At 38.7% G+C, this 26,322-nt stretch overlaps 1 protein-coding gene across 1 annotated transcript in view; it reads right to left on the reverse strand.

Moving 5' to 3' along the window:
- DLGAP1 (DLG associated protein 1) overlaps positions 1-26,322 on the reverse strand; it is a 435,873-nt gene that overhangs the window by 320,222 nt on the left and 89,329 nt on the right. The window lies entirely within an intron of this gene.

The following is a 26,322-nucleotide window of genomic DNA, read 5'->3' on the forward strand; positions in this document are numbered from 1 at the left end:
GGGGACACAGCTGGGGCAGCTGACCCCAACTGACCAAAGGGATATTCCATACCATATGACGTCATGCTCATCATTACAGTTGGTGGAAGAAGAAGGAAGGGGGGGACGTTCGGAGTGATGGCGTTTGTCTTCCCAAGTAACCGTCATGCGTGACGGAGCCCTGCTTTCCTGGAGATGGCTGAACTCCTGCCCGCCGATGGGAAGTGGTGAATGAATTCCTTGTTTTGCTTTGCTTGCGTGCGCGGCTTTTGCTTTCCCTATTAAACTGTCTTTATCTCAACCCACGAGTTTTCTCACTTTTACCCTTCTGATTCTCTCCCCCATCTCACCGGGGGGGAGTGAGCGAGCGGCTGGGTGGGGCTTAGCTGCTGGCTGGGGTTAAACCACAACAGTCCTTACTGTCCACTTACCTAGTGACACTCCCTCCTCTCCCTTGATGGCAACTACGTTATAGTGAGGTCCGCAGCCATATTACACTGAAGAATGCAGCCCAACTATCTAGCTAAGTATCTGTTATAGTATTCCAGCTTGGTGTAAATGTAAATGTCAACTCCGTGTTCTCCAGCTGTGCTTTCAAAGAGTCAGTTAAATGAAAGGTCACACAGCCTTTATTGTATTTAAAGTTTATGAAAAGTTTGTATCTTCATTTGAACTAACACAAGAATCTTCATTCCTAGGTTTACAAGACTGGTATCCACATTTGGATATCCTCAACATGTCTTAAGCTCACCAAAAATGATTCCTTTCCTCTTAACCACTGCTATCAGAAAATTAAGTTGATATTTATAACTAGAACTGAAGGTGTGCCTGTATCAGACAATGGGGCAGTTATCTGTAACCTGAGCCACAAATCCACACGGCACAGCTCAGTGCCACTGTACATCCAATGGTTGAAGCATGGATGTCTTGGTAGGACTTGTTAGCTCAGGCACCAAATTGCACAAAAGAAGTCATGTCTCACCAGTTCTGTTTCCAGTCATGACAGCGTAGGCATCTGCTCAGCCAGTGTTTGTAACTCTACTCCAGAAAGTTTCATCAGTTAGTCTCTCCTTTTTCTCCTACTTTCTTAGGGCTAATCAAAAGAGAGAATTGATTTAGCTTCAGATATTGAGGTATTTTTTTGGTAGAGAACAGCAAGACAAAGATCTCTGAATCATTGCCAACTAGTTCCTCAAGCAGGCACCTCTAACATGCAAGTGAGCTGGCAATATTGTTGTGAACAAAAAAGCAATGTATATATCCATCACTGCTGCACTGCAATAAAGTGCTCAAATTTAGGGATCAGAAATAAATCAAAAGCAAACACGGAGCTTACTGAGACTAATAAATTATTAGAACTCCCCAAAATAACTTCAGAGACTTCAAGGTCTGAAAAGGTTCGGGACACCATATTGTTGCTTCTCTAAGCTTACTGTGCCCTCTGTTGATCATTGTAATACTCTTTACAACTACCTGACGACACGTGTTTTCCCAATGACCCCGTCTTCTTCAGGACAGTCTGTGGCTGCCTCGTCAATGAAACATAACTGCACAGGCAAAGAGCATGATGTCCACAGTACCCTTTCCCTATTTTATGCTGAACCTGGAAAAACGCAGAGTGAACAGGGCAAGAGATTACAGAAAGAAAAGGACTGTTTAATGGTTAAAACCACCAACTACTCCCCTCAAAAAACCTGCATTCTTTCTAACTACAGAATTCCTATGTGATATCAAATTAGAGCAAATAAAATCAACCAAACTTTCTGTAGGTGGTCACTACATTAGTTTTTCTCATCTCAAGGATGTCTTGAACAAGACTTTTAGTATAATTTGTCAAAGTGCTCAGAACTGAGGACATCATGGAACCAACGGCAGCATTGCTTCGACTACGCAGTGCTGAATAATCTGGAACATAATGGACCTACAAATCATTTACACATGCATTCCAGTATTGTTATAGACATACAAATATAACTGGAATGTACTTCTTACGCCTCAGATCCATAGGCCTAAGTACCATGTTCACTTATCTGCATTGAAATGGCCATACATGATACTACATGTTTTTCTTCCTAAAAGTACTTTGGAAGAGAAAGAGGGGTCTGAACAGCTTTCCAAAGTGTATTCTCACCCCTGTTGAGTTTCCCCGGGGAAGCAAAGGAGGTCAGAATTTTACTTCCTGATACCACACTGCCAGGCACACAATTTTCTCCTGAGTGTCCTGGAAAATAATAAAGATTGAAGCACACTGCTTTCTAAAAGTATTTATACAATTTCAATTGTTACCTAATGGTTTCTGCCAGTTTTTCAAAAAGTTCAAAGTATCAACACCAATCTTTGGTTTAGTTTCTTTCATGTTCGGTTGGGTAGCCCTCTTTGTTCAGGCTTAACAACTACTACAAATACAAGAGTCCTTATTCGACTTCCCATCAGAAACTCTGCTGGTTGTAGTCCAGACACAAACCGTGGTGACTGATACGCTGTAGAAGAGTCCACTAATACAACCAAAAAAGCTGCCTGGAAATCTCCACTGTTCTCAAACATCTGTCCAGTGGAAGGGTAGATCAGGCCATTATTACTAACGTGCTGACATTTTAAGTTTTGTGAAAATGTTTCAGAAGTTAGCTGCATAGAAAGACATTCTGTATGCTGTTGAAGAGGTCTTTGCTGTCACCCAGTGCTAACATTCCCTTTTGGATCTGTCTGTGCTGCAAAACATCTTTCCACCGATGTCTTACATACATGTCTTACTTTTTGATGGAAGTTCCTGCACTTTGTGGCTTGGTGTTTTGCTTCATCTTCCACAGTTTCCAATTGTGAACTTTACATTTACGCTATAGGGTGTATTTGCTCTAACTGCTTTTTCATGAACGTCTCTGTGGGACTGTCTTCTGTCTAATGCTGTCATCTCGCAGACATTTATTTGCAGTTATGTGAATCTTCAACTTTGCTACAGTATCTGTTGAGTCTAAATTACTCTGTGCTGATGATAAAATGGTGCTTCTTTTGCCAATGACTGTTCTTAGTGTCCTATTAGTTTTTAACAGTCAGATGTCAATTCATATCCTTTCACAATACTACAAACACTTAAAATCTTCTGTTTTCCCTACAATTCTGGCCCTTCCAAATATATTGTTCTTTTTTTCCCTATGAACATGTGTTAAAGTGTTTTTCTCACTTTGCTGAGCAGACATTTTTCATATTGGAGTTAGTAAGCTCCTTTCTCTAGAAATTCCCATTTAGCCTTTCTCATGACTGCAAAACCAGAAACCCTACCGTCACTCCAAAGCAAGAACTTACAAGATGATGGAAACACTTTCACTATCTCAAAAACCCTGTACACTGCTACCAAGCATGCACTAATAAAAAGTCTGTTGATGCACTGTCAATTTTAGAAAAGACTACTCTTCCTCAAAACTGTTCCTCAAGGAACCGTTTATTGAACTAGATCCACTCAAAAGACTAAAGTGACAAGAATACGCACATCAACTGCATTCCCAGAGGACAATTATTGTGAATATATTCAAAAGGACTTTGAAATGAGGCAGCAGAGATCTGAACACATAAAATGTATCTGATAAAAAGCAGAGGACTAAATATCCACTTTTGGAATTAAGTATTTTCAATCAAATGTTGTATAGGATTTGGAATATATGCCATGCTATCATGGAGGCCAAACCACACTTCTTCGTTCTCTGTCTGACTATTACCACAATGAAATGTTATTATCAAGAAAATTTCTGATGAAATGTATTTAGTTCAACCATATGCTTCTGAGAACTAATAACTAACTTCTAATTTTTAAAGGTGCCCATTCACATTTTGCATTTAAATAGGAATTTGCACAGACAATGACTACATTACCAGTGCAGTTTGTATGGCCACATGCAGATTTCAAAAGATCAGAAGTATCTGCACAATCTCCTCCCAGTACCAAGAGGTTTGAGGACAAACTGACCCTAATTCCATTTAAAAAAAGCTAAACAGATATTTAAAAAAATCTTAATTTGGAAACTTGAAGTGCTTACAAAATCATGGCTACAAATCTCACAGTGAAAATTAATGCGTTATTCCCAAGAGTGCAGTTGATAGCTTAGTTTTAAGAAGTGTATAACAGTGTCTTCTCTAAAACCATCTCTGCATTGGGTTGGCAGTTTGATCAATATGTATTCCAAACTACATTATGTCACTTTAACCTAGAGAGAAATACCAGCCCTTTGGACACAGAATTTGAGCATACTGCTGTCCTAATACTGTGATTAATGCTGTGAGCTACACCCTGCCTAGCCTTCCTAATCTCTGGTTTTCTAATTTATAGCAGAGATGGATAGGCTATCAGTGGGGAATTATAAGGATTACTAGCTGTTTATCTCTCCTTTACAGAGACACTTTGCTGCTTATGGAATTACCATAAACCCTCCAGCAGCTACAGTGCCACTTCTATACTTATCCAGAAGTCTAGCTGCCTATTGGGCGCAAAATGTTTTGGTAGCCAAAATATTAGAAAACGTTGGAGTCAATGGATGTATTTTTTTCTGTAAATGATTTGAACATACTGTCAAGACCTGTCATGTTACTTCAGTGGTAATTTGTCTGCAGGTTATCTTGCATTCCCTTGAAATCCAGTGCTGTGATCTTGTCTACAATAATTAGAGTTCAGCATTAAGGCTTGGAGGTTGCCCTCAAGCATCACCACAGGTGAAACCATTAAACATGTATGCCAAGCCATTTCTGCACTCGCAGCAAGTTGTGTAACCCATTTCAAAAGACTTAATTTTTATGGCCACCAGCAATGTTACTGACTTTCCTACTATCTGAAAATTAAGGGTTTCCTCAATGCTTCTACAGAAAGTCCTTATGCTATGGAGCACAAGTTTCGTTCTGGGGTGAAAGTAATCAAAGAGTTTGAGGGGAAACAGGTATGTTATTTGGTTTAGTTTCCTGAAGAAGGAAGAAAGAAAGGGATCCTATAACATTTATTATTATACTGACTTTTAAAAATCTGAATCTGTACAGAACAACTTTGCTCATTTCAAAAGAAATACAAGAATGAGAACCATCGGTAAGATAAATGTTAGCCCTTGTACAGCATATTTTTAATAACTACACGTGTCCTCCAACAACACCTTTTAAATATGGACTGCATTTATAGCCACGGTATTATAGTGAGGGTATCTCTGTAACCACAATTTAATTAAGTGACCATTTGAACGCTAACATTCAGCTAATTTCATACTGCTTAGATACAAATTTTAGCCTACCTTATATAAGTGTGTTGTTACTCAAGTCCTCATCATTTGCCATTGAGCTAAAACTTTGTCTTTACTACTTAACCAGCCTGCTAAATAGGAGACATTAAGAACAGTTAATTTAAAAGTTCTGAGTCTCTAATTCTAAGCATCAGAATAGGTGCATGCATATTTATAAACATAATAAAAAGATGTACAATACAAAGATACTTCCACACTCAAAGTCACAACATACTTTGATTGTCATTGTACAGTCATTTGTATTTGTCTATGCTTACTTTATATTCAAAGACAGTAACAAAAGAAAATTGTTAAAACATAATCGTTGGTTAAAATAAGAACTCTTTTATTCTCTACGTTATCTTCATTCACTTGTTTCTTATACCTACACACATCTTTTGAAATACTTTATTTTTTAAAACTTAAAAAAAACCCCAACCAAAACCAAACCCCTTCATGCCTGAATTCCTTTCAGAACATTATAAAATGTCTCAGCACATAAAACACACAGGTGTAGTCACCCAGGTTCTTCCTTCAAAGTATCACATCTTGTAATAAGAAATGAAAATACAATTACCAAAGGGGAGAACCCCCACCTGGGAACCAGATATTCCGCCAGCCCAGTCTGCCCATTTGTGCAACCCTGTCATGCCAGCTTCTCATCATCTAATCTCTGGTCAGCTCCTCAGTGAGTATAAAACAGCAGAGATTCATTCCTACTTTCTCGGGTTTTTTAGTACTTCCTCAGCCATCTTCTGCAGCGCAGGACCTCAATTGCCTGCTAGGTCCATCTAGGCTTGTCGTATCTAATTAATTCCCTACTGTTGCAGTATGGTGGTGCACTTCCCCTCCCTCTCTCCTGGGCTGCTCTATGATCTCAGGATTTCCCGACAGGCCTTGGCCTTTGTGTCATGAGTTGGGTGGTGAAGTGTCCCTTGACCGTACCAGCAACTCTTGCATGGAACAGCACTGACCGTACCAGGAACCCCTGCTGCCTGGCCAAGGTGGGGAATCAGAGCGGGGATAACCTGGCATCCCCTGACATCCTTATCTGAATCGTAGCTCGAGTGGAACGGTACCATTGTTACTGGAATCTTGAGAATTCTAGTAACTACCAACTTGGACCATGGCCAGGATGGAAATTTACAGATGACTAAAGCCAATCATCTTGCGACCCTAAAAACAGCGGTCCCAGCTGAGACCCTTTGAGCTCTCCTGGACCGCAGCGGGCTGCAACCAGCATCTCCCTCTGAGTGGGATGCCGCTCAGAGCTCACGAACCCTCACGTCTGCAATATTCACAGGACCGTCGCCGAAAGCTGACGACGGGACCTCGGCTGAAACCTTTCACTCCTCGAGGCTCAACCCCTTGCCCGTTGAGAAATGCCAAGATGTTTGAAGTGAATATTTCACAGAACTCAAAGGTAATTTTTAACAGGTATATCTTCATATATTTATCTATCCTTGTGTCTGTGTGTGTGTGTGAATTGATGGAGGTACCCGATAGCAAGTATAATATACATATTACCATCTTGAATCTGTAATTAAGTCACTGTTGTGATTGTAGTAGACTCTATTAACTTACTTTGTAAATGTTAAATTAGTCAATGATTAAGTACTTCTAAAATCCTGTGACCCACCTTAAAACTGTGAACGAACTTTAGACTGCTGCTAGACACAAAGAATCCCTTAGATATAAACCGTTGTCCCAGTCTGAGACTAAGATTGGACCTAGCCGCACCTAGACTCCATCAGGAGTTTAGAAAGCCTGGGGCTCTTCTCTGAACTTTGTGACTCAACGGGAGGGTCTCCCTTACCCTTTTACATCTTCGGTCTCTGTTTAAATCATTCTAGCTCAATTCTAAGTCGTTTTTCCTTTGTGTGTTTCATCCATGTAGTGAGTGAGAGAGTGAACCTTGCCATCTAACTTTGTTAAGTCGCACTTTTATAAATTCCTGTTAAAACCACTTTTTGCTAATACCTTTGATGGTGAGTCTTTAAGTGATCTAAATCACTCATCCGCGACACACAGTGGCTTTGCACACTGAAGATACTTTGGTCTTTCCTCTTCTCTGAACCCCAAATTTATTCTCTGAGGGAAGGAAATTATTTTGTCTGAATAAAGTCATTTGGCCAAAGAGAAAGTTACCTATGTCAAACTTAACAACATACAGAGAGAGGAGATCATACTAACTACCTAGTCCAGTTCCACACCCTGTGAAAGCCTGCTAGCAAAAGTGTACCATGAGTGAGCCTATCCTCTGTTTCATTGAGCTATGTTAAGCCCATGCCTTAGTGTGCTGTCATATCCTGCTCGCAGGATGAAACCACCTTATTTTCTTCTGTCCTGGGTTTGTTTGCTTTTCTGGCAGGGCGTGCTGAAAACATACCAGGTTGGTTGGATTTATCAAGGCAGATTTGGCTAGATACAGAAAGGCAGAATTGGGAACCTTTCCAACAGGTTCTTGAAATCTACTAGCTACGTAAGATGTGAGACTTTTACTTTAAACATGGATCATCTAAATAAGTATGTGTTAATGGCTGAAACATGGCTAAGTCACATTATCAATACAACTTGCACATTTCTCAAGTGTCCGTCACTCTGGTCCCACTAAAATTGTTCTTGTCAGTTCTGATGTACATATCCCAACACTTATTTCTCATATTCCCCTGCTGGCTGCTCCACACCAGACTGTATTCCAGGGACATAGCCGGATTAGCAAGGGACAACGGCATTGCCTCAACACTCAGAAATAAGCCACAGTTCCTTTGTGCACAAGGAATATAGAAATTTGCTTCTGACAGCTGTAGGAGAACAGTCTCCAGCCTTGCTAGCTCTGCCGCGCTGGTGAGTACACGGGCAAGAAGCCATTCACACCCCTTCCAGATCACCTCTCTGCTGTGGATGAGTACATGAGCACTGCACGCTGAATGCTTGTGTACAAGGACCTAATGAGTGTATAGTGAGGAGGCAGGTGTAAAGCTGGCTACTCTAGTTTTTATGTCCACATTATTTGTTTGGTTTTGCTTTTATTAGCTTTGCTGTATATATACTTTCAGTTGCAAATTGTGGGAGTTTCTTATCTCTTCTTTAATGAAAAAATATGTTAAATCACACAGATATTTAAGAAATACGGATTCTAAAAACGCAGTATGGATACTAAATCGTATTCCAGTGAAACACCCTACACAGTGTATTTCATTTTAGAGGAAATATTAGGTATGCTTTCTGTCACTGCACTGCACTGGGAGGCAGGGTGAATTTTACCCCAGTATTATTGACCCATTTTATTCACATGTGGAATAGTAACACAGATCAAGTGTTTACTGCAGTTGGGCATGTCAGTATTCTTTGCATTTCATGTAGCTTCCTTTTTATCTGTGAAAACTTGGCACTGTGATAGTCTATACCGGTACACCAGTGGATCTTTCGTTTTAAGTATAAAACTTTACTTTGCCTGTTTTCTGACTATAAACTTCTAACTTAAGGTGTTAGGAGAGGAGGCGTGGGGAGGAGGAGTGACTGTGGGTGTTGGAGGAGGGAAGGAAAAGGAGTTGAAGTCAGTCATGAGTAAGATGTGGCTGAGTGTGTTTTAGCAGAGTGCAGATATTTCTTGAAAGACATCATCGCTGCCAACACAAGTTCTTCCTAGGATATGTCTGTAAGGAGTAAGTTCTAGTTACAGACAGACAAATGATCAGGAGGCGGCCTATGAACTACCGAATTCATTTCTTCATAGCATTCTGTATTTAGGACACGAGAGTTAAGCTCTGCTGATGGACAGTCCTGCCACCAACCTGTGTATCAGTCAATACAAAGTTTCTTAATTTTGGCGTTGTTTTATGGAATTCTTCGAAGCAAAATGCGCTGAAGAGAGATGAACTCACTTGCACTCCCGGTCAGGCAGGACAGCTCCTGCTTCCATGTACAACGTGAAAAGGTGGTCTCTGACAGTGTTGAGAAGGCTTGTGCAGTCTAAAGGGATGTAGCGCACCGCTAACCTACAACAGTTGCACTATCTTTAAACCAGAAGAGTCTAAAACCTACTGCAAATAAGAAGATGGTCTGTGATATTTTTAAAAGGGTAAATTATTTTCCTGACTCCTTAGAAAGTGCTAGAAATGACTTATTCTGCTGCCTTAGAGAATTAAAGAATATTAGAAAATATTTGATTTTTACACATTTTTATCTAATAATTTGTACTGTTACTACTATTGCTCTAAATACAAGCAGATTACTTCATGCTCTTCATCCAAACTGAAGTTTTCTGTTTAGCAATTAAGAACTGTTACTTCGTCTTCACTGCAATCAACTAGTCATTGCAAAGTAATTCCCCCTCTATTTTCAAAACCTTGTAACAGCAAACCAAATATCCTTGAAAAAGAAAAGTGACAAAGTAGGGACCCTGTCCTGGTAGGAATACAAGCGCCTATGGTTCTCTAATATGCTTACAAGCTCCATTCCATTATGAAAAATGACTGCCATTACTAATTTTTTCTCATTATTTGTACAAGATGGAAAATGAGGCACTGTCAATATGAAAAGAATTCAAAGTAACACCTTCCTATGATCCTGCTAGCCTATGTCACAGCACTGTCCATTTTATTTATTACTTCACTGAGCTGGGCTTTCCAAAACAAGACAGCTGATAGAATTACCACCAAGCAGTTGCCAAAATGATGATAAATATTATTACAAACTAGTGCTTCTCATAAAACAGAGACATAAAACAGATTTCCTTTGACATGAGCTGCCAAAATCCCTCCTTGGCTCAGATGCTAGCCACTGCTTGAAGAACATCACCTGGCTGTGAAGATAAAGTTCATGCACTGATCCTTCCCAGCTGAGGCTACCATGTAGCTATTCTTACCTTCAGATTAACATCAAATGTTGGCAGCGATGATGTCTTTCAAGAAATATCTGCACTCTGCTAAAACACACTCAGCCACATCTTACTCATGACTGACTTCAACTCCTTTTCCTTCCCTCCTCCAACACCCACAGTCACTCCTCCTCCCCACGCCTCCTCCGCTAACTCCTTAAGTTAGAAGTTTATAGACAGAAAACAGGCAAAGTAAAGTTTTATACTTAAAACGAAAGATCCACTGGTGTACTGGTATACAGTATCACAGACTTATGATTGGAAGGAGGAGAGTTACATTTCCTCTTCTCCCTGGGATCCAGTCACAGGATACGTGGGAATGGCTCAAAGCTGCACCAGGGAAGGTTTAGACTGGACATTAGGAAGCATTTCTTTACTGAGAAGGTGGTCAAATGCTGGAAAGGGCTTCCTAGAGAGGTGGTCGATGCCCCATCCCTGTCAGTGTTTAAGAGGCATTTGGACAATGCCCTTAACAACATGCTTTAGCTTCTGGTCAGCCCTGAATTGGTCAGGCAGTTGGATTAGATGATCGTTATAGGTCCCTTCCAACTGAAATAGTCTATTCTATTCTATTCTATTCTATTCTATTCTATTCTATTCTATTCTACTCTACTCTACTCTATTCCATTCCATTCCATTCCATTCCATTCCATCTTCAGACCTTACAGATGAAAGTCTAAGAATGAAAATATAAATGTAAAAGACAATTCTGTCTAGCAAAGAGTGACATGATGATTAAGGAAGAAAATATCGTAAAAAATAAGCCATTGCTTGCTGGAAGGTATTCAGGACAGTCAGGTTAAATGAGGTATAAACTGTAATCAAAATCGCAACCATCAAGCTGGAAAGACTGGCAAAGAAAATGAAGACAGGAGTGCTCTTCTGGGGTGAGAATAATGCACACTGAATACAGCAGCAGTGAGAAGACTAAAACCTGTCTAATGCAGATTATATAACGCTGTATAGTCAATCATAGAAGAGAGCTTTCTTAAAGTTTGAAGCATTAGTGTTCAGGGACGCACTGAGCTGAAGCAGAAGAGCAAGCCCTTTGTCCCTCACAGGAGTTGCTCTGTGGAATCTGCAGTGGTACCATCTTTGGGTGCCATTTGGAAACTGAGATGAGTAAGAGACTTGGCAGGAAATGGAAAAGGCACCTGCAAGAGTAAGTCTAGAAAGCTTTTATTTTATTTGAGCTCTCAGCTATGCTTGATATCACTCACCAAGGTAATGAAGGTGGAAAAGGTAAACAAACACATTCTCCCAAATTGCTGTGCAGCTTTATCCTCATGTTAAATCAAAATTTTTGTGCCATAACAAAGCTGATTCCTTTACAGTAGAATTTTGTCTCAGAACTATTTTTATCAATGAAAAAAAAAAATCAATGGATTGGACTTGGAATGATAAATTATCAGATTTTTACTTGTGATACTTGCAATCAAGTATGAATGGCACCTCGCAAGAACATCAGCTACCGATGAAGCTCGTGTTGACTTCACACTCAGCGCTTAAAAATCATCGACCATGAAGTCAGCTTTGTTTTATTAAGGCCAGAGAATTCATAAAATAAGAGAAATGGCTGTCAAAATTATTTCCTTTTCTTTGTGAAAACCTGCTCAAATTTAATTCTTTCACGTATACACGTTTTGCTAACAAAAAGCATCCTATATTTTTATTTCATCTTTCCACAAGACCTGATTAAAAGCAATAGTATAAAGTATGCAAATGACACTTTGCGAGAGAATATGCATGTACCACAGGGGCACGCTGTGGGGTTCTGTGATGTTCGTGCTTCTGCATAACTTGATTTATCCATTAGCAGATAAATGGGAACTGTTAATACTCGGGAGACATTCGCCCAGGAAGTTAGAGTGGCCTAGGTTGTTCTGGTTCATTAATGGAGAAAGTCTTGTACAACTCCTCCTCTTGCATAACAGCCTACAGACAGCGCCTTCTTGGGACCACTGAGGCTGCTCTATGCCGCTCTAGCAGCAAAACCCCCTTGAATTCAATTATCCAATAGTTAGGAATTTCTCTGGCCAGGGGAAAAAACCCCCAACATAAAACAAGGACAATGAAACGGCCCCTGTTCTCCTCCCTCCCGTGCTCCTGGGGCTGGAGAATCACTTGTGGGAACTTGTGTGTTGTACCAGATGACCACACACCCACAGGCAGAGTGCAGAGAAGCCCTCGTGCTCCTCTAAGGTGTCTCATGGGATTTGGCTGACGTTTGGCAGCTCAGAGTCACAGAATCACTAAACTGGCTCATATTTGTCATCATACTGTCTACTCAAAACTTTAATGTTAAAAAAAAGGCTGACCTGGAAAATTCTTTGTATATAATATTATTCTAATTTCCATAGAGCCTCACATTATCCATGTGTCAGAAAGATGTCCATGAATCAGCATGAAGATTTCAATAGCAGAGAAGCACACAGTTTTGCGCAAACATTAAGGCAGGTGGTGTGTCCTTTGATACATGAACAAATTTGGGGGAGAAGAGAGATGGAGTTTTTATCCTAATCTGTTTCTCCAAATTCCCCTATAGTTTAGACAGAAGATTTTACCATATGTTTAATTTAGACAAAGCTTGTTTAGAAGCTGCCAGCTTTACAGGAAGTTTGGCAGAACTGTACAACTAAAAAAGTACTTATGATTTGGGGCTTTAAACTGCTCTTCTACAGACTCAGTTATACAAGAAATACGGAATTATTTCTGGCCAATGTAGACAATGACTTCCATGTAGCAGTGGTCTTCTCTTTAATGAACAAATTGCCCAAATTTCCCATTTCGTACACCTATTTTGCACCCTGTTATTCCTGAAAGTACAAAAGGAAATCAGTCGTCACTCAAGTCTATCACTGTTTACTATTAGAAACAGGCTGAGTGTATGATATGCATCTGCATAAGCTCAGAAAAAGACCATAATTTTGTTAGACATAATAAGTAAGAACTGCCCATAATAATTCTGTAGGATCGATTTATGCTGTCATGATCAATCTGGGCATTTTGTACTTTCTCTTTCTACATTTTTCTTTGGGCACTTCTTCTTCTGTGAGATTAATTTGTTTAGCATTGCTAATTTCTAGTGAATATTATATTAAAATACATTTAAAGCTACGAAAATGTGTAGAAATGATCTGAGATTAACTGCAACAGATGCTCAAACGTAATTCAGTTTTCTAGAACTGTGCAATCTGGCAGAGCAGCAAGGCACTCTAATCGATAGAGGAGGAGTTACAAGTATGCACATTATCAAGAAAGATCTGAGGTGCCCTAATGTAATTAATATTCATTCCAAAACTCAGCTTCAGACTCTTGAGACAGAATTCCAGTGGCATGCAGGACTAAATCTGAAGAAGACTCCCAAAAATACAGAGGTGGTCCAAAAATACAGAGGTGGTAGTCTAGACTTTAATTTTACATATGTTCTCTGTATCTCGTTATTTATGTTCAGTGCTTTCCTACTGAAAGACAATGCTACAGGCAGTGAAGCGGGCTGCAGTGGAAACACTCATTACACAGTCCCTGTTTTCCTGGGGATGCCAGGTTGCAACTGAAATGTTCAGCACTGATGGGCTGAGTAAGACCACTGAAAAGGCAGTCAATGTCAAAACGGACCTGCAAATTTTGGTACGCTAAATCTAGCAACCTCACTTGTGGCTAATCCAGACACGAATTAAGGCACAAACCAGTAAAAAACAGTTTAAAAGGTTTTGTCCAGTAAGAATATGCTATAGATCTCAGGTGATGTTGTGTTAGAAATAGAGCTAGCAACAAAGATGAAACAAAAAATATCCTACTCCTTTTAGCAGAATATAGAGAACAATAGAAGAATGTAAAGGCAATGTAGATGTTTACTATACAATTAATTTCACAAATGAAACAGATTTCTCATTGACTATCAGCAAAATCATATTGCAAATGATTACTAAAAGTACACCGATTTTCTTTTTTTTTTTTGTTTCTTTTCATATCTACAGAAAACTTAAAGCAGCCAACCTGAGGACAAGCTGACAAGTCTCATGTGGTCAGAGAGAACTTCAAATCCTTTGGTGCTTAGTTTTATCAGACACTAACACTGAAAAGAAGCATATTTCATGTTCATGATTTGATCCAGAAGTCCAGATTTTCAGCTTCCTTACCTGTCCAGACTAATACTGCCTCTCTTTTTTATTTGACTGTAGTCACACTTGGAATTACACAGCTACAGCTAAGACTACCGACATTTCTCACATAAACCACCACACTGCAAATGACATGGTTGGATGAAAAGATGCAAGTTACATAACTCTTCAGTAGAAAAGAAAATGCTCGTTTCTGACATTTATCCTTTAAACATAAAGGTAGTTGAAGAAAAGTCAATCAATAATTAATGAATCTTAGATTATATATTATCTTAGTCCAGTTAAGATTCTTCTTCCTTTTCCACAATATTAATATTGTCAAAAAAATCCAAATAACTCTTGAAGTAATGAAAAAACACATTGGTTTCTTAAGTTTTTCTTTTTTTTTAAAAGAAGAGACCACAGTTAATCAAAGTACTTTACAATGTGTAAATTTAAACACATTGTACTTAAAACTTATGTAAGCCTATGCTAATAGGTCAGTAAAAGTGCTTTTGTTGGAATCAGACCCTAAGCAATACCACTGCAAGAATCCAGTGGAGTAGAAAATCGCTTAGTTTAAATTACTAAAATTAAGAAATTTATATGTCACATAATAATTGCTTGGAAATTATATATATGCACTATACATTATTCATTTTGCAGTTAACGGATGTTTTTACGAACGACCAGAAAATGTGATTCATAGAATACAATTTTCAACTACCTCACAGACACCAATAACAAAGCATTCAGCCTGAACTTTGCATAGTTCAAGGCATCCACAGTATATTAGTTTGTGGCCAAAATACTATCTGCTGATGTGAAAAGATTATAACAGCCACTTTTGATGTTCATATTTCCTCTGAAGAGTAAAATATCTAGTCATCAGAAAAAATGAAAATTATTTTCCGTCATCATCATGCATTACGTAGAGGATGGAGTTATTTGTAAGGATTACAATTCATATTCTTATATGGCACAAAGAACACCTCTTTTTCCTCATGTGATTTTCATAATTCTATTGCATTCCAGGGAACTGTCCTCTTTCCTTCCCCAAAACTCCCTTCCCAACTTACTGTTTCAAAGCTGCACAGAGATGCTGAAAACCAGAAGCAAAGAATCTTAAGAATGAGCAAATGATCAACAACCATGCTTTACACCAAAAGCTCACTCAGAAAAAAATGTTAAGGGATAAGCTGGTCACAGTTTATGGTGCCAACATAAATCTAGTAATAGGAGTCATTAGCAGCCAAGATTAGAAAAATTCAGCTTTCAAATAAAAGGAAGATGTTTTTAATAGTAGGGACAATTTACCAAGTATTGTCCATAGTTGCTCCATTCATGAATATATTAAAAATCCAGGACGTAAATGTTTTAAGACAACATGCTTATCAAACTCAAGACCTCAGCTAGTGTGAAGTACCCAGGTCAGCCCTCCAAGATTACTCAGCATTTTTTATTGTAAACTGTCCAAATATTTTTAAACTTATTTCAAATTGCAAGTCTTTTATTAAGTTATATTACACTATCAGAATTTTTACTAATACACCACAATTGTAAATGGACTGCAAATTGTTCGCAGCTCCGACTTAGTCATCTTCATTTCTGAAATACATGTAATGTCTCATAAAGTAGGTAAAACTACTTCATCCAATCAAGTAAATACTAGAGATAGACTTCAAGGCAAAACAAAGGTTTGTCAACAAAATTTAGGTACTTATTGAATCGAGATTAGAACTTCTTAGAACATTTCCAATGAGTTGGTATTTTCTGGTCAAAAGTTGTTTTAACTAGAAAATAATTTTTCTTTGAGTGACCTATTTTGGGTGGAAGTATGAGTTTCAATGTATTTCGAAAAACAGAGGCAAATCTGATATCCTTTTAGCTTACCTGTCCACAAAAGTTCCCGTGTTATGGGTGGAAATGAAACTACCAAATTCCAATTTGCCTTCCAGCCTTTAAGTTTTTTGTAGCCCCATGTTTTTAGTATGGTTAGGCATGCCTTTCTCCCAGAAAGCTTCAGTGTGTTTCAAAAAAGTCGGAGCTCTATTCCCAAAGTACACTCAAGGTTCAAATTAATTTTGCTGCCTGTGAAGAGAGCTTATACAATTAAAGCAGCTCTGATGACACTCATTTGTTAAACAAGGTAAAGCTTCCATCAGAGGTCAGTCTCAGAAGAGAGGTTGCTTGGAATAAACGAACAAAAAGGGAAAAAAAAGTCTACTTCAGTACTACTGAACATAACACAGAGCTGTTAATCTCCTTCTAATTGCTATTAGCTTATTATATTCCCTTCTGTTTCAATAGTCAAATACCTAGATACATTATGTTTCATTAACGTAGGTGAGTGAGGAAGCTCGGGTGAATTCATTTAGGAATTACACAAAAGATGCTGAATGCAAGAACAGTAAGTGTGTAAAATAAACCTGGGATAGTTTATTAAGTACCTTTAACAGAGACAATCCCATAGCAACATTAGATTGTTATTATTTTAACTTACTAACTATACATTATGACCTGTATATATACACTGTTTAATTCTGCCTCAGATATAAGCCTTACACATTATCCTGTGATGTTAGTAGCTACAAGAGTTCATCTTAACTTTATTGTGACTACTTTGTAAAATTGAATTCATACCTGAAACAGTCAGCAGTCTATGCATCTATAAAAATGTAATTTCCAGATAGTGACTTATGTTGAGCTTATTAGTTGCAAATGCTAAAATAAAATACTTCAAAGTGATAATTTTGATGATAATATGAGGAAAAAAAGGACATATATCATTATCCTTTTCTCACTCTTTCTGAAATCTGGTTAACTTTCAGGACTAGCTTCCAATGCAGAACAACTTGTTTGAGAGAAAAGCAGCCCCTCTGTTTTAGCAAAAATAAACTCCCCACTTGAAAAAACAGTAAGTTGTAGCTAATACAAAAAAAAAACCCTAGCGAATGGGAAAAAAAAATGTTTCCTTCTAACTGTCAACATTCACAATCAACTTTTTGAGAAACAGTATATATACTGAACATGAAAATAGGGGAAAGAAAGACCCACCTCTCTTTTATCTCTACTATATTTTTTGTCAGGAGTAGAGTGCTGATGTCCAGAAACATGGTGTTCCTACAATTGCAAACTGCTTTTCTGGAAAAACCACCCAAACAAGCTTACCCTATAGAATGACAACTCTAATTAGGCTTAAATCCTAACTGCTGTTATTCTGAGGTGCCTTAGAGAAGTCAATTCTGTAGCATATTTGCACTGTAAGGAAAAAAAAAAAAGAAAAAAAAAGGAGTAAAACACTATCTATTGACCATTACTCTCTTTAATAAGCCGTACGCTGCGGTCCTTTGGACTGAAGTTCTCGAAGCTCAAAAAAAAGTACATTGTAGGAAAAAAAACCTCTATAAATTCCTATTCATGTACTGCAAAATTGACTATCAAACCCCTTATTTTAGAATATAAGGAAGGATTAGTTTCTTTGACTGTTTAATGGTTAACCATTGCACTAAATCTGCCTAGAAAAGAGATATTGCATTTGCAGTGGATATAGTTAATGAAACAGATAATATTCCATCAGCATGGTAAAATCACTAAATAATTTAATTCAAGCTTTCTAAACTCCATTAGCATATTGTAACTTTCAACTATACCAACCTTCTTTGATATCAACCCATTTATTTCATAATGCCCTGAAATCCCTTGCACCTGTCGCTCATACACTCCCATGTATATTCTATCCTTCCATGATTCTTTTAGCTATGTGGCATTTTCTGTAGTCTAAATGTTACTTCAAGATTAAAACTATGAATTACTATAATTTTAACATTCAAATACTTAAATTACTTTTTGTAATTTCATTGTGTTATGCACTAGTCACTGATTCAAAGCTAGTAGTAATTCCAGAGGTGATCTATCACGTTACAAGTGTAATTTTTTCACACGCAGCAAGAATAAATCTCATCACTTACTATCTTTCAAGACATCACCACTCCTAAAGACAAAATGATTTACTGACTTTGCTGACCTATTTTCCTCCTAAAAATTTAGAACCATCAGAAATATTTAATGACTTGATTTAAAGTGCTGAAATGGAAGTACTCCAAAAGCATATTAAAAACCTGTTTTTTCCCCAAGAATTAACACCTGTCAAATTAATAGGTTTTGAAGTGGAAGACCTCATGTCCATTTCAACTTGCAAGTTTGCAAGTAAACACTGTAAAAGGAATGTATCTTTCTTCTAAAGCACGAAAGCACTACGTCCCTTTCTGATTGTAAGATTTGCCTGCAGTGAGACTTCACTATGGAACCCCCATATTCTTTTTGCTTCAAAAGCTAAACATGTACAAGAATCAACTCTTCTCCTTTGGAAACTACTGGCCGTAATTTAGAGAGATGCAAAAGATAGTTCTGAGACTGATTTAACTATTGCAGCACTAAAAAAAAAGAAAGCTTACAAGCTTTGCCATACCATTTGCAACCAAGAGGCCAAATGCTAACAACCACACTTTCCCAGGTACATCATATGAAAATAGCTCTGTACTGCAGCTAAGATGCATAACACACCTTCAGCCTCAGCGCGATGGAACAATCACAATCCAAATGTTGTATCTACGATACTTTGCCTGATAAAATTTGATGCAAGTACTAGCAAAATTATTACTTATATACAAACATCAAACTTTTTGAATAGGAATTCAAAATACATACTTCTAATACCACTCTCATTAGGATGATAACTTCTCTAGGCAGCATAGTCGCAGCTGACCAGTGTTAACCTACCCTTGGGAAAACAAAACCACTCAAGAAATAAAAGCCAAAAAACTACCACCGATTTCTTTTTAAACATACAAATCTCTACTTTAGGTTATTTTCTATGAAGATATGCCATATAGGATTAAAAGGTAACATGTTTCTAAATATCTGAGAAATGTCAGCAATGTTTCTATTGAAGAACATTTCAAGCAAACGTCAAAATGCATCAGAAGAAAGAAAAATCAAACAGTAGGTGAAAGATGCAGCAGAGGAACAAATCAAACAGAAATCAAGCATAAATATATATTTTTTATATATATATACACACATTCACATAAAACCTCCAGCTAGAACTATATGATTGCGTATAACTAAAAACTTTTAAAAATTAGAAATAATTGTTTCACCCCAATTTTCTAGACCTGATGAAAATGCCAATAAAGAATTCCTTTATTTATTAAAATATTTATAAATGCATGAAATGTCTTCTGCATGCATTCTCCAGAACCAATTTAATGATCTGTACATTTATGCAAGTTTATGCTATCGACAACATATTTGACCAGTTCAAGGTTCAATCAGAACAAACTTCAGAGGTGGTAGCTTGAAAATAATGGAACAGAACTGAAAAAAAAACCTTACTTGACGGTATGGGACTTGGATATTAAAACAGCAAAATGAAATACATCTTGTCATAAAGTTTTAGTGATCACCAATTTTACACTACTTGCTTTACTTACTGCTAAAGGGAACAATCTTGAAACATTAAATAATAGTACTGCTGTAATCAAGTGTTTATGAACAATAATGGCATGCTTCTCAAACTAGCAGAAGACAGTGTTACAATAGTTAAAAGACTGTCAACAGTGTGAAAAACTGTGAAAATAATTTTAGCACACGTCCAATGACATGAAAAAACTCATTCTGACATTAATACCGACTTGTATTTTCCTGAATGTATGATTGAAAGTAATTAAGTTCTTGCAGACATCCTTTAAGATTTTGATGCAACTAAGAAAAGTTCCTTTAATGGTTATGTGATATCTGTCCTGGTTACACTCCACTAAAATTTTCTTTTATCTAAGTTGTAGGAAAAGAACTGTGGCATTACGAGCACACTCTAAATTGTCTGTGGCTGTTCTTGAAGCAACGCAAGTTCTAGCATCTTACCTAATCTTTCTGCACACTTTTCTAGGCTTTTCTAGGAAGGAGGTCACCAGCTCAGTGGTACATGGCCTCTGGTATAGATAGGAGTGACCAAAATTCAAACACTCACAGCCACCTTTCTACTCAAGTATGCATTGGCTAAATAACAAATAACAAAGCAAGATCAAGGTTCCTACGTTCCAGAGCCTGCTCAAATCCTGCTCTTAGAATTCATACAACATACATCAAACTCACTGTGGTTTTATTATTGTTCTGTGATAACTATGCTTTACTATTGTATTTATTTTCTAAATTTTTTTCTTTAAAAACATGATTTTTATCTGAAACACTACTATAATACAGGGTCTGTATTTACACAGTGGTTTGCATACTTCTGAAACATCCGTTCTTTTTGTTCACAAGTCAATTAAATTGATGTTTTCTACTTTCCTTTTCAGTTTTACCAGCTATTTTATAATAGTGGCAAAGGCAAAAAGTAATTCAGTACCTTTTTGCATAATGCAGCTCTCACCCTTTGCGAATGTGTATAATTCAAAAGTAAGGAATTGTTTATCTTTGCACAAGCATAGCAAGCAGTATACGCTGGGTTATCTGTAATATGTGTCTTGTGATTAAAGAAATAAAGTATGGCTTTAATTAGGGAGGTAAGAAAAGCTATTTCAATGTTTCCTTAAATATACAGGGAAATTTTTGCTCCGCTGAGACAGGGAGAGAAGAGAAAAATATTCTAGAATGACTTGAACTTTCTTCTTCCTGGGCCATCCTAATTTTGAGGAACTGCTAGATTTCTAGTTGCAAGTCAAACTGTTACATATTCTTTCTCCTTTTTGTGTGTTTGCCTTGTTGCACTTATAAAGAAGTAGCAAAAAAGTAGCAGCAGAAAAGGCATCATATAAAACCCCAAAACAAAATACAACAAACCCCACCCTAAATCCTGCTGTTTTTTTTTCTTTTTCTGTGCCTTTACAAATTTTTAATGCTCATTGTAACAACAAGATTTCACAAACCACTTTAATGCCCAACCTTTATTTTATATTGTACTACAACAGGGTTAATTCAATTAATTCTGTGGCCACATCTTTCCTTCCAGAAAAGAAAAACTACTGTCCTTGCATCTTCAGTTAAGGGGAAATAGTTCTGTCTTTGTCTAATTGGGCTTGAACAGAGAAGCTACTGGCTTCATTTCTTGAAATAATGTATCTGAAGATTATAGGAAATTTCAGGTAGGAAGGGACATCTGGCAGTTTCTAGTCCAAGCTCCTGCTCCAAGCAGTGTCAGCTGTGAGATCAGACTTGGTTGCTCAGGGCTTTGTCCAGTTGAGTCTTGAACACTTAAGAGAAGGGAGCCAGCCCAGCATCTTTAAGCCAGCAGGAGCAGGGAGATGATCGTGCCCCTGTACTCGGCACTGGTGAGGCCGCACCTCGAATACTGTGTTCAGTTTTGGGCCCCTCACTACAAGAAGGACATGGAGGTGCTGGAGCGTGTCCAGAGAAGGGCAACGAAGCTGGTGAAGGGCCTGGAGCACAAGCCTTATGAGGAGCGGCTGAGGGAACTGGGGTTGTTTAGTCTGGAGAAGAGGAGGCTGAGGGGAGACCTCATCACGCTCTACAACTACCTGAAAGGAGGTTGTGGTGAGGTGGGTGTTGGTCTCTTCTGCCAAGTAACTAGCGATAGGACGAGAGGAAATGGCCTCAAGTTGCGTCAAGGGAGATTTAGGCTGGACATTAGGAGAAATTTCTTTACTGAAAGAGTGGTCAGGCCTTGGAACAGGCTGCCCAGGGAAGTGGTGGAGTCACCATCCCTGGAAGTATTTAAAAGACGTGTAGATAAGGCCCTTAGGGACATGGTTTAGTGGACATGGTGTGTTGGGTTGATGGTTGGACACGATGATCTTAGAGGTCTTTTCCAACCGGTATGATTCTACGATTCTATGATTCTATGATCTCTTGCCAACCCAGTGCAGCGCCTGGCTGTCCTCAATGTGAAAATGTTTCTCCTTACATCCAGTCTAAACTTATTGTTTCAGCTTGTGCCCCTTAACCCTTGTCCCCCCACTATGCATCACTGCCTGGCTCCATAACCACCCTGCACGTACCAGGGGCTGCTGTTGGGTGCCCCCGAAGTCTTCTCCTTTCCAGGCTGAAACAGTCCTGGTCCCTCAACCTCTCTTCAAAGGACAAGTGCTCCAGCCCTGACCATCCTGGTGTGGCCCTCTGCTGAACTTGCTCCAGCTTATTAATGTCTTTCCTGTATTGGGGGGCCCAAGACTGGCCCAACACTATCAGAATTGACACATCCTAATCAGGAGCCAGCTTTTCCCCATACTAGCCTGGAAGACCTCAAAAGTTATTCCAAAAAGAATTAAAAGCACAGCCTGATCCTGCTGGGCAAACTCCAAGCACCAAGGGCAAACACCAGCCAGAGCAACATTCCAAGCCACCTGCAAGTGCCCTACCCTGCAAAGGGTCCCTCTACTGACGAAGCCCTGCTAGCTGCCTTCACCATCACCTGCTGTCAAGTCCCCCTGGCCACCCCTAAGCTGCCCAAGTCTGACTTACAGTCCATGCTGCTCTCAAGTGGCCAAGGCCCTGCTTGGGCCCCTATGGTCCTGGAACAGCTGAGGCCCCATTGACCACCCCAGACACCAAAGCTCTGCTGAGGGTCTCTAAATGGACAAGGTACCACCCCAATAAGGTTTTCCCTCCAACAGGTCCCTGGTCGGAGACAACATGCCCGGCTGAATGCCTGCTGCAAGCCATTGGTTCACTTAGCACAAGGTCCCCACCTAAGTATGAAAACAAGGGACTATTTTTCCTGATTGCATTAGGCAATACACTGGACTGTTACGTGGACTCACCTGAGCTCCTGCCTCTGCCTCTCAGTTTGCCAGCAAGTTTGCACTAGCAGCTGTTTCAGCTGCTTCAAACCAAATTTTCAAGGGCCTGCTCTTGAAAGCTTCTCTTCGGTGTATCATAGTAATGTCATACTCCTACAAGGAACCATAGTAAGCAAACGAGAAAAAACCTGGACGACTTTCCTTACTCTTTTTAATTCTCTATGTGATTCTCATGTCAGTGAGGCTGTTTGCAGGAAATACCATAAAGACACAGTTACATGTGAAGGGAGTTCAGCTTCAGATTAACACACCCATCTGTTGTCTTCATGCAAGAAAGATGCTTAAGTTTGCCGTTACCTAGACACCTAAGGCCCAATTCAGTTGCCCTCAGAGATGCCCTGGAATATTTCTTCCTGGCCTCCAGCTATCGCTTCAGGAGGCTGCAGGTCTCCTACAGGTCCTGTGGCGCATTTATCAGTTCCATGTGGATGTCCCACATACCCTGCAGCAGTTCAAATCGTACTAGCGGCATACACAGGTGTCAATGATTTGAACCTATAGGAGCTGGTCATTCGAGTCATTCTTTTGGCCTGTCTACCACAAAGACATATAGCCCATTGATTATATATTAGAATTTAGACACTTAGCACACATTTAGACACTTACATATGCTTGCACTAAAGTGTCCTCATCACGAATTGAAAACCAACCACAGCCTAAGATCATGGCAGATAACAGCAGATAATTACAGCTCATGAAATCAAATGTCAGCGCTACATGGTATGGGTGAGGACAATGCTTGAAATGCTATTAGCCTATATTGGGAACTAGCTTCTTCACATTTTGTCTCAGGCCTTCCATCAAATGCACATATAAGACAAAGTTCCGCTTGGGAGAGCAACAGTGTCCACTCCTTTCTCTTTACTGACCACTTCATCTCAGGACAGACTACCATTTAAGCAGCAACAACTAATGAAGTCCAACCATGTCCGTGAGCTGGAGGAAATGTGAGGTAGAAATCTAATCCCACCTAATCTCTCATTCCTGCTTTCTGTGACCCTAATAATGATACGTGGCCCAAAACAATAGGCTCAGTAAAATGTCAACAACAATAACATACAGAACTACCATGTACCTTTTGAGAGACAGAAGATAAACTGAGCTCTCAAATCTTCTTGACTTTCATACTTCAGGGAATACTAAAAGGGTCTTCCAGAAGTCTCTCTCTTGGTTCAAGAGTAGCAGAGATTTCTGTCTGTTGCTGAGACTGTTGCTTTGAATTATGGTGGCAGTCCCTGCCCTTAAAAAAGTTCCTGTTAATTCTGATATCTTTTTTTAATATTCCTCCTTTTCTTTCTAGTAAAACTTTCATATGGATTGAAAAAGTGCACTAAATCATCCAAATCTGCTCTACAGCTGTAAAAGAACCATGAACAACGGGTGATCATTTAAAGATTTCAAGTAAATATGCTAATGCAGTCAGAAACAGACAATATTCCTGAGACACAGGCTTTTCTACCTGCTAGGGGTATTTTCATCCACTCCAAATTTCTTGCTCTTGATTTGTACTTCTCCTCATGCTTTTCTCAACTGATAGTCTGTCCTTCTCAGCTCGGTAACCTTTATGTCCCAGACAGGCACCTAATTCTGCCCTGTACTGTCAACCTTATTTTCCCTGGCTTCTTTGTGAGCTCAAATGATGCAAAGTCCAAACTTCCAAACTGCACAGAGGTGCCAGCTGAGGTTGAGGCATTGCTTTGATAGTACTATAGGTAAAACTGAATGAATTGCGAAAATATTAAGCAGATGCCTTGATTAAATTCCTCTAAATGACTGTTCGTGAATCATTTACTTGACTAAAAGACGAACGATTCATTTGAACAATATCGCAAAATGATTTGAATAAACTATTTTATAATATTATTCAAACTACCTCTGGCTATAAGTATTCTGAAGCCGTTTGGATGAATTCCTACATGCCTTCCTAGATTATCCTAAATGTTTCTTTGTGAAAAATTTTGTTGTGTTCATTTGTCCTCTATCTAGGCCAATGCAATTACTAAAAGGTAATACCACATTATCCTTCTGATAATTGTGGGGTCTTACAGATCTACGTGAAGCTGGAGACTAAACCCATCATCTTCCTATGACAAATGTAGTTTGTCCTAAACTACCTGCTCAAATTAATACTAATTGTGTAGGGAATACAATGAGCAACACTGTGGGATCCCTTTATTTGAGGAAATCTTCATTTCATAAACGAGTAAAGCCATTTTCCTTCCTGATATTTTGCAAAATGCATATTTATGGCAAACTGTCACTTGTATTCAGATTTAGAACCTAGAAGCTACAGCGATGGTTCCTTGAAAATGCTTAAAATAGATAAGATGGACTGGCTGACTGCATATTCCTTTGAATTATTGTGAAAGCACCAGAACTATCTAAATCATTCCATGAAAAAAATGGAGTTAGAAGTTATGTAACTTCAAGTTGCTATAAATTGCTTCTTGTTGAAAGCTATATAAAACATTTTCAAATCTGTCATGTTCCACCTCTTCTGCTTTAAAAAAAAATTCTAAGTGAAAATGTCCAAGAAAAATATGAATCAGGCTTACGTTGTTAAGTTGGAGCAAAAGCTATGCCACCATGAAGACCAGATAGTCTTTCGCAATTAAATGTAACAACTTGGTCCATTTTTATGTCCAGAATGTATTTATTACAATGAGACACATTTTGTTAGGTTAGCTAAACCAATGTAGCTAATTCAGCAACAAAACCAGCTCAGACGTACGTCTTTTGTCACGGACACATTACCTTCACTGTTACTTTAATCCAAGTTCATTTCCTGAATACAGATTATATTTACCTTCTTTCTGCTGCTGATATTCCTACGTGCCCTCAGAACAAGTTATCTGACAAAGCAGCCAGAAAAATGCGTTTTCTACTTCTCCCACAGCAGCGTGCAAGATGACTGCATGACCACAGCGTCCCAGAGAATACGCTCTACAACGTCTGATCTGACGTCCGATCTTTGCAAGAAAAAAGTCTCAAATCTTGGACTAGTTTGACCTACCATAAAGCAGGAGGGATGGAGTATAAAGAGTAAGAGAGCATGAAGGAGCCAGAAACTGCCTTATTTGTAGCGGTGGGAACTGAAGAAATTAGCACAGTAGATGGCAGAAGATAGTACAGAGGTTAAAGCTCTGGGACAACACCTGAAGACTACTCTTGCTAGTCCTGATACTAACCACTGTAGCCAACAGGAACTGTAAAACCAGTGACAGCGAGATGAATGGCAGGTCCTTCTTTTCTATCCTGAAATACATATTTAAATTTAAAAAGGAACCCCT

Source organism: Calonectris borealis, chromosome 2 (genome assembly GCF_964195595.1).
Source record: "Calonectris borealis chromosome 2, bCalBor7.hap1.2, whole genome shotgun sequence".
In the NCBI taxonomy this organism is placed as follows: domain Eukaryota; kingdom Metazoa; phylum Chordata; class Aves; order Procellariiformes; family Procellariidae; genus Calonectris; species Calonectris borealis.